The sequence below is a fragment of the Apium graveolens genome, chromosome 6, assembly GCF_009905375.1.
Source record: "Apium graveolens cultivar Ventura chromosome 6, ASM990537v1, whole genome shotgun sequence".
In the NCBI taxonomy this organism is placed as follows: domain Eukaryota; kingdom Viridiplantae; phylum Streptophyta; class Magnoliopsida; order Apiales; family Apiaceae; genus Apium; species Apium graveolens.
Genome location: NC_133652.1, coordinates 117,360,976 through 117,366,840, shown reverse-complemented (window position 1 = coordinate 117,366,840; position 5,865 = coordinate 117,360,976).

The following is a 5,865-nucleotide window of genomic DNA, read 5'->3' as shown; positions in this document are numbered from 1 at the left end:
GATATGAAATATATCTCTTCCTAAAATATATCAATCAAATATTATCTTCTGTAGTCCTTTAGCTGTCCAACTCTGAAAGCATATCTTCTTTTGTTTAATCCAGATCCTCTCCTGTAAATCAGCCGCTTTTCATCCCTGAAGTGTATCCACACTTAAGTTCTGATATAAGTTCTGACGCCTTAAGTTCTGATAACTTCCTGTCTTCGGTAAGTTTTGATTTCCAGTTAAGTTCTGATATTCTGATAATAAGTTCTGAAACTAAACAAATCAGATTAGACATGACATCACAAATATATCTAACAATCTCCCCCAACTTGTAAATTATGAAAAATATACAAGTTAATAGATTTGATGATGTCAAAAACATTTAAGTACAAATGTAATGAGATATTATTTTAAACAGCTAAATACAACTTACAGTACATGTAGTTTTACCAATATCACTGGATCAATCTGAATCCAAAGTGATTCCTTGTAAAGTCTGTTACCAGCTTGTCCTCATCATTCCTCAGAACTTCAACTAACTGTGCTTTAACTTGCATCAGTTCTTTATCTTCATTATCACCATCTCCAAGTCTGATAACTCTAGAATGTGAAGAGTCTTCATTGTAGCATAAGCATCTTCCTTTCAGATTTACTTCTACCTTGGCAGAATTCTTCCTCATAGAAATTTCTCTTCCATCATCCTTAGTGACTTTTGTAATGTATTCAGAAGCTTTTGTACCAGAAATTCTGAGAAGATCCCTTATAACCTTCAAAATGTAATCTGACCATCTTCTTGTAAAATCAGATTTTACTTCCAGAAGGTAGTGAATATGTTGAAGCTCTTTGACATACTTCTTTAGCATATCAGAATCTGCTAATCTGTAAGTTCTTCCATCATTGAGAAACATGATCAATTTCTCTTTTACTTCATCTTCATCAGGAGTATCCATGACAATTTGAGCAGACAGCACTTTGTCAAGGTGCTTTTGTTTAATTTCTTCATATCGTTTGTCTGTCAAAATGAAAGGATCTCTGAGAGTAACTTCTACTCCTGTTTGTATCTTTTCTTTGTCAGAACCTAATCCAGACTTGTCTCTAGCTTGCTTGGCTTTTAACCCAAATGTTACAAGTTGATTCAACATTAGATTGGTCTTAGGTTCCACTGGAGTAGCTTTATTCCATAGCAGCTTCTTTTTCTAATCAAGTGTTAAGCTGTCTATGTCAACTTGAGCAGTGTCAGAGTTTGATGTCTTGATGAATCTGTCAAGATTTGCAGTTTCATCTGTAGCTTGCTGTTCTGAAATATCTTCACTCTGAAAAACTTGAGCTATGTCAGAGGTTGTCTTATATTCTTCTCTCATCTTCTTTCTCTTCAGAGTTTCAACTGTTTCATCTTCAGCAGCAGTATCATCAAAGACTTGAACCATCTTGCATACAGGATCCATCAGAATTCGAGGAATCTTCATTTTCTGCTTCTTGACTGTCTCCCCAACTTTTCATTTTCCCTTGTATTTGGAATCAGTAGTAGTTTGAGATCTAGTACTTGATCTAGGAATCTCTGTGGCAAATCTTTCTTTATCACAATCCTCTTTTTTTGCCTTGGTGACTTTTTAGCATCATAAACTTTTGACTTTGGTTTGCTCTTCTCAGCAGCAAATTTAGCTTCTTCTTCTCTTAATTCCTCTAAATCCACTCCTAGATTATCCTTAAGGAATAGTCTTTTGGCCAGTTCTTCATCAATAGTTTGAATTTTGGGATCCTTGTAAAAGAATGTTGTTTTCTTTCCCTTGAATTTCAGTCTGCAAAAAATTCTGTGAATCTTGGCTTCCAGCTTGAATCATTACATCAGAAGTAATTGTCAGAACTTGATCATCAGAATTTGTGATCAACAAGGGAACATCCTGATTTGTAGGCTTCTTTCCTTCCTTATCCCTCCTTTGAGTAGAACCAGACAATCTCTGATGAGAACCTGTCTGTTGAGAAGGAATCCTGCTCAATTGATCTCCTTGACTGTGACCTCTACTCTTATCAGAGTTTCCCTGGTCATCACCATGATCATCCTTTTTCTTCAGTGTCTTGATTGGTGAGCATTTGGACTTAACTACCTTCTCCCCCTTTTTGGCATCATCTGTCAGGAGTAGTGAAAGAAGGAGTTCCACTGAAGATTGGATTTCATTGAGCTGTGTTTGTTGAGAGGCTTGATTCTGCAATACCTTATCTACTTGGGCCTGCTGCTTGATTTGAACTTGCTCAATAGCTTCCACTTTTTCTTGAATTGGTCTGATAAACCTATTCTTGTCTAGTTTGAGCATCAGGTCTAGCTTATCAGTTGCTTCCTGAAGTTTATCAACCTTTTCATGAGTCTTGGAGTGTAGACCTTGAAGATTTTTAGTACTGAGAGCAATGACTTTAAGTTGTGTTTTGAAGTCAAAATTTATCAGCAACTCATCAGCTTTTGAAACATGTTCTGACTAAATAGTTGAGCTGGGAATGAAGTCAGTTTCATTCCACTTCTTTGTCCATTCAACTCATATAAAGGTTTCCTCCCATGGAACAGGAGCATCTTCTTCATTAAATTTAAGCAGGGCCTCCTTGCCAAGAATTGGAGCATTTACTGGAGCACTTGCCGGAGCATTGTCTCCAGAATCTGATAAAATCTCATCATCTTCTAATAACACCATAGTGTGTGTAACTGAAGGAGATTCTGGAGCTTCTGTTTCCAAATTCTGATCTTCAGGTTCCAAATCCAAAATTGGTGTAGTAGGAATTTCAGCATTTAGTATTGGAGAAGCAGGTGGAGTTGACTCTTTTACTGGTGGTGCTTCCAGATACAAAACAATTGGAATATTCAACCTGTGAATATCAGTTTTAGGACTTAACCCTGAATCTCCAACTGAAGCAGTTTCTTTGAATGGAGAGATAGGAGGTGTGATCACTGTGTCTTGAACAATGTCTTCAGGTTGAGGTGGAGCTGTCAAAGCTTCAATGACTGTAGGTTCTAATGAGATCAGAGATTCCTGATCCCCTTCCTCAGCATCTTCAGCATCCTCAAATTGAATTTGTGCAATATGCACACCTGCTCTAGTCTTCCTTGATCTTCTAGATGGTGGAGTGATATGATCTGTATCAGAATTTGAAGATCTTTTCCTTTTCAAAATCCCAGAACCCTCAACTTCATTCTCCTTCTGAAGAGTTACCTCTTCCGCTTCTAATGTCACAGGTTCTGATACAAGAACCTAGACTTGTTCATCATCATCAGATTCATCTCTCAAAATCATCCTTCTTCTTCTCTTTGGTGGAGATTTAGGCACAGAGATAGTTCTTTTGGTTTTGGGCCTAGAGGATGTGTTAGATTTTACAACTAGCACCTTTTGAGAAGTACCAGAGGTTGGTTTAGTTTTTGATTTGAGAGGTGAGGTTCTGATAGTAGGTGCTGATGGTTGTGGTTGAGAGGATTGTGCTGGTTGATAGTAGGTTCTGATAGTAGGATGTGGTTGAGTATTGGAAGGCTGGATTGGTGGAGGTTGAGAAGTAGTAGGCTGTGTAGGTGCAACATCAGGATATATAGTTGTGTATGTATGAGGATCAGAATTTACTAACAATTGTTTTACAGATTGAGGAATTTGAAGAGGTCTTAGTATGTATTTCTTATTATCAGCAGATAACAAGTATGTGAATGCCCTTTTCTGAAGTTTAAAAGGTTGAATCAAGTCACTAAAGGCTTGGGGCTTATCAGAACAACAAAAACTATAAATAAGCTGACAGAACCTAGCAAAGTAAACAGTATTTGGGTCCTCTTTCAACCTATCCCCAATAAAACCCAAAATAGCAGTAGCATAATCAAAATGAGTTTGATTAAGAAGTGCATACCCTATTTGTTGGCTCAGAATTGGAATAGCATCAAAATTGGAGCATTTGTTGGCAAAGGCTCTGGTGATGCAATTAAAAAATAAGCTCCACTCCCTTCTGATGTAGGGCCTCTTCAGTTGTCCCAGCTTGGACAAACTTTTCTCATAACCAAGATTGGCCATCATGCTCTGTAGAAGTGGATCCCCAATCTGATCATTAAAAGTACAATTTTATGGCAAATGCAGAGCTTGTCGAACAGTAGACAAGGTAACCAGGTGCTCATCTTCCCCGGTTGTGAAAATGATGCTTGGAGACCCATCTGCACCACCATCATTACAGACTCCAGACCTCCAAAACTCTAGTATTTATGTTCCTGAGAGTGCTTGTGGTTGGGTCAAAGCATACCCAATCTCACTGCGAGCAAGAAAATCTTGAATGAAGTGAAGATCTGAAGGAGCATCGTCTTTGCTGAGAATAGCCATATAGTTGTTGGGGACGAACTTGGCTCCATTAAAGATAACGTCCTCTGGTGCCATTTCTGTGAGAAATTAAGTGAAATAATGTGTGTGTAAAAAGTGTTTGATAAAATGCCTGTAAGAAAGTAGCGTCTGAAGATAAAAGAGAGTGAGAGAAAATAAGAGATATTAGAAAAGAGTCAGAAATTAGGTAAAAGATTGTAAAATCTTTTATCTCTCGTATACATATTCTCTCCACTAATTACAACGGCTAATTTCTGAAGCAGAATCGACATTTGACACATGGCAGCATGTAATCAGTCAAAACATTATTAGTGGGCACGGTAAATATGCAGTAATAATTGTGCACATGCAGTTGTCAAAACAAATACGTTTCCCATTAACCAAAAGATTAGCAATGTTTTTTTCTCACTTAAGTATTTTCTGAAAATATGACCATTACAGTAAATATCAAAAATAAGTCAAGTAAATAAATAATGCCACGTAAGCATCAGGATTTGCATCGGAACTTGACTATTATCAGAATTTAACGATCATCAGAACATGGCTTCTGTACTCAAAAAGGTGAATGACTGTTTTTGTGTTTCTTCACACAAATACTGACTGGTTTCTTCAAAGTTTAATCATCAGAACAAAATCAGAACTTGTCCTCAGAATTTATGCAAATAATACTTAACTGTTTATCATAAACAACTTAATCACCACAGTAATTTTCATCATTCATATGGAGTGATAGTGTGTGTATATGCAAATGATCAGATAAAGATTAAAGTCTTAATAAACTTTAGTATATCTTAGAAATAAGGCATAACTAAGATAAATGCTTAAAATCTCTCTTGAATTGTGAAGTCTACTGAGAATAAAGTTATGCAAGAATCCACCTCAACTTTTTGCGCTTATTTTATGCATCTTTTGAAATTCTTTTGATAATGGCTTCTAAGTGTAAATGAGTTACAACTGCCATCAGAATTAATGCTGTTATGAGAATGTTTCTCCAGTAATAAGAGAATGTTAAAAGTCACCAAGAAAAATTAATTTGTTTTTCTAATGCATATTACTTAATACCAGCAATACACTTGGATCTTCCCTTTCACATATTTACTCTAGATCTTAAAGGAGTACCTGATTTCAATTTGTTTTCTTTTATTTTCTTCAGATAAGTGAGGCTTATCAAGCATGTAGTTCATCTTTAAGATTTACTGACATCAGAATTTGATAGATAAGAAGCAATAATCTAGTTTGTGACTTAGTAATAAGATACAGGAAGTAAATTTGACTAAAATCAAAATCATAATTTGCTTGTGTTATTGATTTCCACATAAATAACTTGTTCAAACATGGGATACACAGTGTGTTAAAGACTACTAAGTCAGCATCTAACAAGATAATCCTCATTGGATTGAATAGTCACAGAACATTCAAAACACTTTTAGAGTTTATAGAATCACATCAGATAATAAGCAGTGTTTAATATGTTACAATTTAAGCATATATTACATTGAGATAAGAAAATCTGTAAACGCTGATCATAAAGTCTGATGTATGAGAACAAAAA